At 36.0% G+C, this 14254-nt stretch overlaps 1 protein-coding gene across 2 annotated transcripts in view; it reads right to left on the bottom strand.

Annotated features, from left to right (window-relative positions):
• C1H17orf58 (chromosome 1 C17orf58 homolog) overlaps nucleotides 1-14254 on the bottom strand; it is a 96614-nt gene that overhangs the window by 54077 nt on the left and 28283 nt on the right. The window lies entirely within an intron of this gene.

Here is a 14254-nt window from a genome sequence, read left to right on the forward strand (position 1 = left end):
ATGTTAATTATAGAGGTTTTAGTGGAAACAAAGACTAGAATGGCCAAAAACCATGGCAGATATTTGAGAATTATTTGTCAGGTACAGTACTTTATACCTTTTCAGAAAATACAGCTACAAGAACAAGTTTGCAAAGGCTTTAGAATTACCTGGATTTCTGTGATAATTACTTATAAAATGTGGCCTGATATTCATCCAAATCAGAATTATAGACAAAATCTAATAAACTACTAACACACAAACAGTTGTTATTTTCAAAATTTTATTGTAGACATTGTTTAATCATTCACAGTGCAGGCTGGAAAAAGTAGCCCTTTGGTACATTTTACTGTAGATTCCTCTAGCTGCTTATAAATCTTCCAACATGTTGAGGGTGAATTTTGAACCATTCCTCCCTACAAATTTTTTCAGTTTAACAATATTTCTGGGTTGATTTATCTGTGTGGTTTGGATCACTGTCTTGTTGTATCACGCAACCTTCCTTAAATATGAAGTCAAACACTACTGCCCTGTAAAAAAAAATCTTGATACACTTTTAAATTTAATGTTACTCAATGACTACAAGGTGGCCAGGACATGGGACAGTTAAGCAGCGCCAAAACATGATGCTCATTCCACCATTCCTCCCAGTTGGGATGAGGTTTTGGTGTTTGGTGTGCAGTGCCCTTTCTCTTTCGCACACAGTATTGTGAATTTTTGCTAATAAATTTAACATTTGTCTCATCTATTCACAGCACATTTTTCCAGAAGCTTTACAGAGCATTCAGGTGGTCTTTGGCAAACTTTAAAGTCGTGCAGCAATGGTTTTTTTTAGACAGCAGTGGTTTCCTACACGGTGTCCTTTCAAGAACACCATTCTTGTTCAATGATTTTCTGTGGACCATTGAAAAAAATCTTTCACAGTTTGTAGAGATTTCTGGGGCTGTTTTGCTGTTAACCTTGGGTTCTTTCTCACCTCTTTCAGGATTGTCAGTTGTGCTCTCGGCGTGACCTTTACAGGACACCCACCCTAGGGAGAGTAGCCACAGTGCTGAATTTTCTCTATTTTTAGACAATTTGTCTTACCATGGATTTAAGAACACATCTTTAGCAGTGCTTTTGTAACCTTTTCCAGCTGAATGCATCACTATAATGCTTCTTCTAAGGTCCTGTGAAAGTTGTTGGGATTGAGACGTGGTTCACACTAACCAATCTTTCTTGAGAAGAACAGGTTTGTCAGTAACCAGATATTATCTTCCTTTAGTGAAAGAGTACCTGTGCAACCCACACTTCCAATCTAATCTCCTTAAAGGGACACTGAACCCAACTTTTTTCATTTGTGATTCAGATAAAGCATGCAATTTTAAGCAACTTTCTAATTTACTCCTATTATCAAATTTTCTTCATTCTCTTGGTATCTTTATTTGAAATGGAAGAATGTTTAGATGCCGGCCCATTTTTGGTGAACAACCTGGGTTGTTCTTGCTGATTGGTGGATAAATTCATCCACCAATAAAAAAAGTTCTGTCCACAGTTCTGTACCAAAAATAAAGCTTAGATGCCTTCTTTTTCAAATAAAGCAAGAGAATGAAGAAAATTAGAAAGTTGCTTAAAATTGCATGCTGTATCTGAATCACAAAATAAATAAATTGGGTTCACTGTCCCTTTAATTGAAACACCTAACTGCAAAAAGCTTTTGGGGAAGTTATTAACACAGAGGTTCATTAACTTTTTCCCACCTGTACTGTGAATGATTACTCAATGTCTTAAATAAAATTTGAAAACTATAACTGTTTGTGTGTTCAGTTTAGTTTGATTGTTTTTGACTGTAATTGTGACAATGTATGAGTAATCAATGCAGAAATCCAGGTAATTACAAAGGGTGTACAAGCTCATTCTTGCAGATAGATAGATAGATAGATAGATAGATAGATAGATAGATAGATAGATAGATAGATAGAGTTATATATATATATATATATATATATATATCATTGTAAAGGGCAGAAGGGTAGCAAATGTATAGAGTACACAAGGGCTAGTTGATGTATCTGCTTGAGGAAGAGGTGATAAGCATTACAAACATACTACATATATTCATCACCATGACTGAACTACATCAAATCTATAATACAGTAAATGGTAATAACCCCGACGTAGGCCACTAGGATGGAACTCCTGGCATTTACAAGTTGATTGAGATAAGTCTTGAGATTAAATTTAGATGAGCTGTAATAGAGCTGGGAGAAGTGTATATGTTATCATAATGAGATGAAATAACTTTGCCATTGTTTGAAACAGAAAATATATAAATAAAGAAACATGCAAGGAACAAAACACTGTGAGACTGTATGGGACAAAGTACTTTTTTGCTTATTGGAAATATTTATAATGATAGTAAATGGAAGGGCAAACCTTCTAGATACTGTCTCTCCACATTTATAGAGCTACTTTTCTGTCACTAAAGTCCTAGTTAACTCTCTGGAGAAGACAACTGATGGAGGACATATTTTGGAGTCCTTGGGAGTTACTGCTCATTCTTCTGTTTCAGATGTATCTTCATCCAGAACTAAGGAAAAGCTGTGGAATGTTAAACCAGGACGGTACAGAGGCAAATCATGTCTTTATTTCTACAGATCTAAGCTATAAAAAAGTAGAACAAATAAAATATTGCATGCCCATGACAGTTTTAAGGCACTTAAAGGTGCCAAGAATACTGAATTCAGCAAACATACCCAAACATTTTTTTCATCCAATGCGTTGCCCAGGTTTCTAAATGACTGGTGCTTAGTAAATATTAAGGGCTACAAAACATTAGAAATAGGGATCATGAAATCACTTATAAGGAGTTCAGTAATTATATTATGTGAAAGGAGGTGATAGCACCAGCATCAATGTGAACTTGAGCAGGACCTGTGAGCAGACTATAAACCCTACAATAGGTCTACTATAGTGACTATAACAGATGATTGGGAAATTATTATTATTTCAGTAATAAGTAACATGTAATTTAGGCAATATTTACATGTCATAACACAGCTTATATATGAAACCTAAAGGTAGTTTTATATAATTTTTATAACTATTGTATACATATTACCATCAGAAAGATACTGTAATCAGAAAGGTAATAGTCATTGTTTTAAATAAATATAGACTATCATTTGCATTTTAGATCACAAAAACCAAACCAAAGACAAAGGCAGAGAAAATAGTGACTTACAGGCTTGGAAGAAAAGTAATTGTTTAACAGTTAGGTCCGTAAAGAATTGGACACTGACACAAGTTTTGTTATTTTGGCTGTTTACCAAAATAAATTCAAGTTACAGTTAAATAATGAATATTAAAGTGCAGCCTCTCGGCATTAATTCAAGGGTATTCACATTCAAATTGGAGGAAGGGTTTAGGAATTACAGCTTTTAAAATGTAGCCCCCTCTTTTTCAAGAGACCAAAACTAATTAAACAATTGACTCAAAAGCTGTTTCATGGACAGGATTCCTTCATTATTTCAACATCAATTAAGCAGTTAAAAGGTCTGGAGTTTATTCCAGGTGTGGCATTCGCATTTGGAAACTGTTGCTGTGAACCCACAACATGCATTCAAAGGAGCTCTCAATGCAAAGCAAGAAATTCATCAGAGAGTTAGAAGGAACATTAGGAGTGGCCAAATCAACAATTTGATACATTATGAGAAAAAAGTGGTCACCTCTGCAACACAAAAAGGCCTGGACGTCCACGGAAGACAACAATGGTGGATGATCGTAGGATCCTTTCCATGGTAAAGAAATAACCCTTCAGAACATCCAGCTGAGTGAAGAACACACTCCAGGAAATAGGCATATTATTATACAATTTTACCATAAAGAGAAGACTTCACAAGAGCAAATACAGAAGGTTCACCACATGGTGCAAACCATTCATAAGTCTCAAGAATAGAAAGGCCAGATTACACTTTGCCAAAAAATATCTTAAAAAGCCAGCCCAGTTCTGGAACAGCATTCTTTGGACAGATAAAACTAAGATCAACCTGCACCAGAAAGATGGGAAGAAAAAAGTATGGAGAAGGCTTGGAACGGCTCATGATCCGAAGCATACCACATCATCTGTAAAACACGGTGGAGGCAGTGTGATGGCATAGGCATGCATGGCTTCAAATGGCACTGTGTCACTAGTGTTTATTGATGACAGAAGACAGAAGCAGCCGGATGAATTCTGAATATTGTCTGCTCAGATTCAGCCAAATTCAGTGTAGTTGATTGGACAGCTCTTCATTTTACAGATGGACAATGACCCAAAACATACTGCAAAAGCAAAGAAGTGGAATTTTCTGCAATGACCCAGTAAATCACCTGATCTCAACCTGATCAAGCATGCATTTAACTTGCTAAAGACGAAGCGTAAGGCAGAAAGACTCACGAACAAACAACAACTAAAGACAGCTGCAGTAAAGGCCTAGCAAAGCATCACAATGGAGGAAACCTAGCGTTTGGTGATGTCCCTGCATTCCAGACTTCAAGCAGTCATTGCTTGCAAAGGATTCTCAACAAAGTATTAAACATTTTATTTATGATTGTGTTAATTTGTCCAATTACATTTGAACCCCTGAAATAAGGGGACTGTTTATGAAAAGAGTTAAAATTCCTAAATATTTCATACAATATTTTTGTTCAACCCCTTGAATTATAGATGAAAGTCTGCACTTCAATTGCATCTTGGTTTTGAATCCATTGTCATGGCGTACAGAGCCAGAATTATGAAAATTGTGTCAGTGTCCAATTATTTACGGACCTAACTGTAGTTTTTTTTTTTTTTTTTAAATATTAATTTAAAAAGTTTGGATTTCAGAATAAGTTTGGATTTTGGAATTCTGGATTTGGAAATTTGTACCTGTATTATATTCTTCAGAGCTATACAACAGTACAATAAATAAAATAGATTTGTATACTGGAGAGTGGCCCATGTGAGCTTACAACTTTGAATTGGTTTTATTTAGATTTATTTTATATATCTCAGTCTTGTTTTAATGCACACAAATTAGATAAACATGAAAACAAAACCTGTAATGAGCAGGCTTTTCTTAAGCTTTTCACAGGGTTTTTGTGGGGTTCATGTCTATATGTAAGCAAAATATACAAGGCCTGTTTGAAAGGAGAACATGATAGCCAATTCATTTTTTATAATGGATGCATTTGAATTCAGATTTTCTTATTAAAGGGACACTCAAATCAAAATTAAAATTTCATTATTCAGATAGAGCATGCCATTTTCAACAACTTTCTAATTTACTTCCATTAACTAAATGTGCACAGTCTTTTTATATTGAAACTTTATGATTCACCAACTCCTACTGAGCATGTGCAAGAATAAGTGTGTATGCATTTGTGAATGGCTGATGGCTGTCACATGGTACGTGTATGCATTTGTGATTGGTTGATGGCTGTCACATGGTACAAGGGGAGTGGAAAAAGACATAACTTATAAAATTGTCAGAAAAAAAAATCTACTACTCATTTGAAGTTCAGACTAAGTGCTATTGCATTGTCTTGTTATCTTGCATTTGTTGATTATGCAAATCTACTGTGTTGACTGGTCCTTTAACTAGTAACAAATCAAGATGTGAGCAATTATCAATTTAATCCTAATTTTTTATTCATAAATTTCATCATTTATAAATGTGATATAGGTACACAGGTACATAAAACTGTGATGTTTTTATATTTGTGTTTTTACTGTTTACTGTTAGATTTTACTGTTTAAAAGTTGGTTGAAATACCTGAATGTTCAATACTAAATACAAGGTAACTTTAGATTTGAGCTAGATTTGTATCTGTTCAGCATAGCAGGAAACAACCATATTTATTATTATGTGAACTGAGCATGCATGAAAAAAATGTCGTACAGCCATCCAAGATAAATCAACTGAAACAGAACACAGTGAACTTTTAAGAGGCAAATGGTTCTCAAATAAAAATGTCCATAACTGTTGGGAAAGTGTTTTATTGGGAATGGTGCATACACAAAACAAAAACAGAGTTTTCAAATGGACTGAAATGTCTTTGAATGTAAAAATCAGTCTAATGGATTAGAAAGTAACCCCTTTATAGAAATCTTTGTTTTTTTGTGGAAATCTGCAACATGTTTTGCTTCCTATTTAATGAATGAATTGATACAATTTTATTTTTATTTTTTTAAATATTCCAAATGTATTCTAGATTGCTTTAAAACCCCTATGGCTTTGCAACATTAGAAAAACAATTCTTCCCAAAAGCTCTCAGCTGGATATCTCACTAACACCAAAATTTAGAATGAGCGATTCTCTAGCATTATGCGCCACTGTAAAAGAGTCCTTTATAAACATCCTTTTTAACCCTCTTTCCAAACTTGGATATTTTCACTCCTTGACTGTCAGGTTGGTATGGGGGAACAGACATCAGACTTAGATGGGTCACTCAACTCTCTGACACTAAAGGGGTTAATGAGACGCTTAACATCCTAATGTTACCATGCAGTAGCTGCAATTATTTCTGATTTCTAAGAAAACTCTGCGTTACAGCTGCCATTGTTCACACATTGAAGAGGTTTCATTGCTCATGGAAACAAACCACACATTCAGCAAACTGAAAAGTACATATTATAAATTAGCTTTTTGTTCTGTGTGTACAGTTTTGATATTCTAACACTGAGCAGAGAAATATTTTAAAAGGGAGCTATTTGAGGTCTACTGGTAAGAAAAAAAACCCTGAAATAGCTCTAGAATAACTAACTGGATTTATTACGTAAAATTGAATCATATGGCAACATGTTTAAAATGTTGTGTACATACATAACTGCATTTAACCAGACTGCTTGCTCCATTGTTTATATCTAACATAACTAATGATGTCCTGCATTTAGATATAAAGCTTTCTGTATGTCTCATTGTAAACAGAGAACTCCTGCACAGTATTATACTAAGGAAATCATAACTCGATTGTCAAAATTCCATCTTATAGTGTTTACAAAAGATGATGCTGAAGCTGTGTGCAGAACTGTTTTATATATCAGAATGGGGATTAAATAAAATCGAGGGCCTTTATAATGTAGTTATAAAGTAAATATAGTGTTTTTAACATTCTCTCATTAATCACAATGTTAGCTATAATTCATATTATACAGTTTTTAGCCCCCTGGGTTTCATCTTTTGTAATAATGTCCAGAGAAAATGCTGCTTAATGTTATAGCTACATTTGGATCATGTTGTGAGTCACAGCTGAATGTAGGCGCTTGAACAGTTCGGTTTTATGGGGGTGCTGGGCTCTGCACCTCCAAACGTACATGTAACACCCCCACTGAGCTGCAAAGTGCTCCATATGTTATGTATGCTATGTCCTTAGCCACCAAAATATTAAATTTTGAAACCAGTACTAGGTTTGAATTAAAGACCTAAAATAAAAAATCTCATGTCTACAACTCTGCCATATGGGAGTAGTGGCAAATCTCATGTCTACAACTCTGCCATATGGGAGTAGTGGCAAATCTCATGTCTACAACTCTGCCATATGGGAGTAGTGGCAAATATCATGTCTACAACTCTGCCATATGGGAGTAGTGGCAAATCTCATATCTACAACTCTGCCATATGGGAGTAGTGGCAAATCTCATGTCTACAACTCTGCCATATGGGAGTAGTGGCAAATCTCATGTCTACAACTCTGCCATATGGGAGTAGTGGCAAATCTCATATCTACAACTCTGCCATATGGGAGTAGTGGCAAATCTCATGTCTACAACTCTGCCATATGGGAGTAGTGGCTTCTGACTGTAAGGGGCATGTATATCCTACAACCCAATACCCAGTCTAAACAAAGCTACAGTCAATATTTTAAATCTCAACACCACAATGCCAGCCACCCAGTGAGGTATTTAAAGCAGAACACTGCAATATAGGAACCAACATCTCCACAGAAATAATCCCTAAAGAATTTAAATCATGGCAAGTAAATTATAGGAAAAATGACTATTTAGTACACTTTTATTTTTGCCTCATCTGTAAGTAATCTTAAAGGGATATTACATCTAAACTTTTCCTTTCATGATTCAGATAGAGCAGGCAATTTTAAACAACTCTCTATTGTACTTCTATTATGTAATTTTCTTCATTCTCTTGCTATCTTTTGTTGAAAAGCAGACGGAACATAAGAACCAGAGCATGCATGTGTCTGGAGCACTATCTGGCAGCGGTTTTGGGGTTCATATTCCTTTAAAACTAACACTTACTACATTTCTACAACTGGTTCTAGTGCTTGTAATGCTGATTTAACACATTCTCTGTTTGGCTATTTCACATTCTTTTGCTGAAGTTATATTTTCCCTTTAACATTGTTGACAGCACTTTTTCTGAAGGAGGTAACTAGGGTTGCCACCCGTCCCTTAAAATACAGAACACTTATAAGTTACACAGGCTGCGGGGTGTGCAGGGAGGAATATGAGTAGTACTGTCTAGAAACACAATACATGTTCCTCCCTGCACACCCTGCAGCATGTGTAACTCATAAGTGTCCAGGAAAACATGGCCGAGGTGGCAACCCTAGAGGTAACTGACATTTCTTATGGTGATCTCTTGCATACTGAAAGGGCCATTCTTTCTATTTGATGATGGTGCACTTGTCCCTCTAGGGGGTACAGGTGGGCAGATATAAGCTACATTAGAGCCACCCTCTTCTTCCCTTTCCTGGCCCTGGTGCATGGAGCTGCAGATGGTCACCTACGTCCTATAGCAACATGTGACCTTTCAATTGAAAAGACAGAAGCCCACACCCAGTGGCGTAACTAGAAACCACAGGGCCCAGGTGCAAGAATCTACGAAGGGCCCCCCCCCAAAAAAGGTGAATTTGATACATATCTTTTTTTATCATTTAACACAGAATGTGAATCAAATTACATGTCTGCAAAAGGAGGTACCCTGTGCCCACAGTCTGTTAGATGGTCTGACCCCATATTACTGTATATAGTGACACTGTTTAACCCACCAGTAATGTATATAGTGAGTTAGTGACACAGTCTGTAATCTGCCGGTGAGATCGCTGGCTTGACCCTACTCGCCCCAGTACTTTATAAAGTGACCACAGTAGTCTATGACATGGTCTAGACCCCCCGTACTGTATATAGTGGTACTGTATAGTGACACTGTTTACCCCCCGCCCCCCCCCCCATGCTGTAGTAACAAGGTCTGTAATTTGCTGGTTCCACAAATATACACACCCACACATACATGCATAAATACACACAGAGTCACATACATACATACATACATACACACACACACATAAACACCAATGAGTAAAACAGAAACACTAACTCCTGTAGTCAGAGACAGAGACACTAGTTAGGCATCACGTCACACTCACATGATATCAGTGCAGGCAGTGGCAGGTCAAGGTTTTTTATTGAAACAATTTTTTATTTTTTTTAGCTTGGCCCCCACCCTCGGGGGGCCTGGTTGCAGTTGCGACCTCTGCACCCCCTCTAGTTCCTCCCCTGCCCACACCTCTAGGTGTTGTGAAGGTCAAGATACAGAGCTCATCTGCCTCACAGCAGAAGCCAGAAGTATTAAACATTTACAAGCTGCTCACGCATGATAATGTCATCATAAAACAATGATGCCTTGCAACATAAATACTAACGAGGAACCACTGGACTTGGTAATAAAGCCAAGGATATCCCACCTGCATCATCTGTACTAAATAGGTTGAAGGCAACTTCATATGTTATAGACTAGTGTTCAAATGTTCAGATTTTCTTGCGTGACCCATTGCAATAATGTTGTGCACACATACTCACAGCCCTGTTGCCATGCATATTCCAAAATTGTCTCCTGTACAATAAAATAACACTAAGTTGTGGACTGATTAGTTAAATACTGTGTTAATTTAAGGACGTTCTTTATAATGAATCCAATATGGCCTTAGATTGGATGCCTGACCCATTAAACCTCCTACATATTAGACCTCAGATTAGCTCCATACCCTAAGCACTTTAAGAAGATACATAACCAAAATATGAGACCTCAGATCAGGGGCAGGTTCCCATGAGCATTTCATTGCTGTTTTGTTGTTCTGGCTCATGTGACAAGTAGCTGTATAGGCACAGGAGACGGAAGTAATGAGGGAGAGGGGCACTTAGCAACATTGATATGTAGCTTATTACCAAGGATGGCCAAATGTTTGTTTTTTCACATTTTCTTGATATTTTATGTTTATGAGATCTTGATATTTTAAGTTTATCTTTTTTTAGTTAAAAATGTCTTTAGGCTCAGATTTATTAAATCCTTTCAAATACTTAAATTTTATCTCTCATCATTATTTCCTCTCAAGGGACAGTCTACACCTTAGTCATCTTAAAGCCTTACTTTAGATTAAGTTGCAATTAGGCTCCTGCACCTTTTCTATATCATGCAGCAGGAATAGTAAGAAAGATATTTTAAAATGAATATTGTTTCTGGCCACATAGAAATGGTTGCCAAGCTCCGCCCACTGAGGACATCATGATCTGGGCTGCATATGACATCCAATCACAAAAGGCTCACTAGTTGGATTTAACAGACTGTCAACTCTATTCAGCAGAGTGCTTAGATGCAGCCCGGATCGGGATGCCATCAGTGGACGGAGCTTGACAGACATATTTTATAGTGGCCAGAAACAATATTCATTCTAAAATAACTTTTTTACTGTTCCGGCTGCATGATATATAAAATGTGCAGGAGGCTATATGCAGCTTAATCTAAGATGAGACTTTAAAATGACTAAGGTGTAGACTGTTCCTTTAAGACCGTATCGTTTTTCCTTATAAATTTTATTTTGTATACAATGTATCTGTTAATTAGTAGCCCTCCATTAATCAATTTCTAATTATAATTGTATATTTCTAGATATATGGTTTCCAGAACTGCACACAGTATAGAAAATGGAATCTATTTAGATCTCATCTTGAATGTTGTTTACATTTCTGTAGACCATATCTCCATAAGCATTTGAAAAAACAAAAAAACAAGTTTATTTAAATAGATTCCAAAAGATTTTTACATTTTGTAAGGAAATATAAGAATGCCTGCGATATGCATTCAGTTTTCTAAAAAAAATAATTATGCTTACATTTCAAACAGAAATATGGGCAAACTTAATGGGCCTGCTATTAGTCATCTGCCACAAAAACTGTTACCTATTTCTGTTTCTAATTTGAATATAACATTTAGGGCAAGTGGAAAGCTTTCGCAAGCACGATATTTGCACTCCACTTAGTAATACCAGCGCGCATATTACAAGTTAAGCGTTCTCATTGCATGGAAGCTTTGTGCTCATGAGAGCGAGCTTCCAGTCGTCATACACGGCAGAGAACTTGGCCAGGAAAGGGGGTAAGTCGGGAAGTGTAAATAAATATGTATATAAGATATACATATATATTTACAGGATTAACACAGTCCCCATAGATCGCAATGTAAATGCACTTTTCAGTGCTGTTTTTTTCTTACACCCCACAGCTGCTCACTTAATTTAAAAAAAAAACAACATCACACTTTATTTTGGGGGACATTTTAAAATGAACCAGAGATCTGATCTCTGGTTAATTCTTGGAGTGCTAATTGCTACCACGAGCCCGTCGTAGCATTAAGCAGCCTCTTGTAATGGCTGGTTGTTTATTGTGCTCCTGCAAATGGGTGAATTTGCCCGTTTACGGGTGCGTTATAAATTAGTGCTTCCCTTGTAATCTAGCCATTAATTTACAATAACATATATGAAGAAGTTAAATATAACATTCAAATGCTGATTCTTGTAGAATGATCTATTATAACCAACATTTAAATGTTACATAGAAGAAGAGGAAGACAGTGACTGAGTATTTTCATTGAAACATTCTGTTCCTGATAAGGTAGAAGAATTGAGAGCTTTCAAATACATTACAACTGCAAAAATAAGTTAGAATATTATGTATCAAGTGGTGTTCTATAAAGAACCATTTGGCTGTCCTCAATTATGTATATGTTTTGAAAAATGATGGCCCGTTTAAGGCAGAAGACAATTTTACCAGACATCATGTTACATGGATCTGTGAAGCCATTTTTTTCTAAAATATCCTAAATTATATTTAAAGGGACACTGAACCCAAATTTTTTTCTATCGTGATTCAAATAGATCGTGCAATTTTAAGCAACTTTCTAATTTACTCCTATTATCAAATTCTTTTCATTCTCTTGGTATCTTTATTTGAAATGCAAGAATGTAAGTTTAGATGCCGGCCCATTTTTGGTCAACACACTGTGTTGTTCTTGCTGATTGGTGGGTAAATTCATCCACCAATAAACAAGTGCTTTCCATGGTCCTGAACCAAAAAAAAAAAGCTTAGATGCCTTCTTTTTCAAATAAAGAAAGCAAGAGAATGAAGAAAAATTGATAATAGGAGTAAATTAGAAAGTTGTTTAAAATTTCATGCTCTATCTGAATCACGAAAGAAAAAATGTGGGTTCAGTGTCCCTTTAAGAACTGGAGAAAACAAAGGATCATGGGCTGGTAGGCTGCAACAACTAATCAGTAAGATTGATCATAAAAATAGTTGTCAAAGAATCTCATTATCAATTAAGTGGTCAGCGATTAGTTGGTTAATTGCACAGCAGCAGCTGCTTCAAACGGATGAATTCCTGCACATGGTATTGTGCAAACATTTTTATGTATTTATTTTTTTTTCTATCCGATTAATCGGATGATTATTGTCCGTTTAATCGGATAGAAAAAAAGATAAAAAAAATAAATAAATTCAATTTTTTTTGCACAATCTTAGTTGCAGTAGATCATCAGATTAAAGCAGCTGGTGCTGTGCAACTGACCAACTAATCGCTGACCACCTAATTGATAATGAGATTTGTTGACAACTATTTTTATGATCAAACTTACCGATTAGTTGTTGCAGCCGTATATCAATGTTCTTTAGGCTGAAGTTAAAGGGATAGTGTACCCTATTTTTTTCTCCCCTTTAATTTGTTCCCAGTGACCAATTTTACCTGTTGGAGTGTATTACATATTTTACAAATAACTCCTTTACCTTTATTAAAGCCTTTGAAATAGCTGATTTTGCCTGTGGTATTCATACCTATTCTGAATATTACTATACTTAAGTATTAGTTTTAGAGACCCTGCGTAAACATAGCCAGCAGAAGTAATTACACTCCTAGGGGTCGATCCGATAAAAATCGTCCCCCGCAAAAGTCGGCGACGCCAATATTTGCGCGGGTTTGGTATCCTATATACGGCGTAACCTAGAAGTTAAGCGCGTATATTTCTGCCGTCGCCCGAAGTTTTTTGGGCCAAAGGCAGGTATACCAAACCCGCGCAATTTGGTATCCAATATACAGCGTAAGGACTTACGTGGCGAAAATGGAGAAATCTTACTCCATTTTCACCTCGCCACAAAAAGCAGCCGTAAGAAGCCTTACGCTGACTATTGGAGCCCCGTAACTCCCTAAACTGGCTGCTAAAATAAACCTAACACCTAACGCATGCGCAATGTCTATCTCCCTGTCAACCGCGATCTTCTAAAATAAACCTAACACCTAACGCATGCGCAATGTCTATCTCCCTGTCAACCGCGATCCCCCGCCGCAATCCCTAATAAAGTATTTAACCCCTAAACCTCCGCCATCTACATAAACTAACCCCCTACTGTGAGCCCCTAAAACCGCCACCATCTAACTGATCTATCCCCTAATGTGAACCCCTAAAACCGCCACCATCTAACTGATCTATCCCCTAATGTGAACCCCTTACACCGCCGCCATCTATATTAAAATTATTAACCCCTAATTTAATCTACCTACCCCGCCGCCAGCTATATTATCTATATTAACCCTAAGTATATTATAGTTAATATAGTTATTACATTATATATATTAACTATATTAACCCTAATTATATTAAGGTTAATATAGTTACTATAGTATTTATATAAACTATATTAACTCTATCTAACCCTAACACCCCTAACTAAATTCTTATTAAATAAATCTAATTCATATTATAAACTAAAATATTCCTATTTAAATCTAAATACTTACCTATAAAATAAACCCTAAGATAGCTACAATGTAATTAATAATTACATTATAGCTATGTTAGGGTTTATATTTATTTTACAGGTAAATTGTTAATTATTTAACTAGGTATAATAGCTATTATTAATTACCCAATTACCTGTAAAACAAATCCTAACCTAAGTTACAAATACACCTACACTATCAATAAATTAAAT

This window comes from Bombina bombina, chromosome 1, assembly GCF_027579735.1.
Source record: "Bombina bombina isolate aBomBom1 chromosome 1, aBomBom1.pri, whole genome shotgun sequence".
Classification (NCBI taxonomy): Eukaryota; Metazoa; Chordata; class Amphibia; order Anura; family Bombinatoridae; genus Bombina; species Bombina bombina.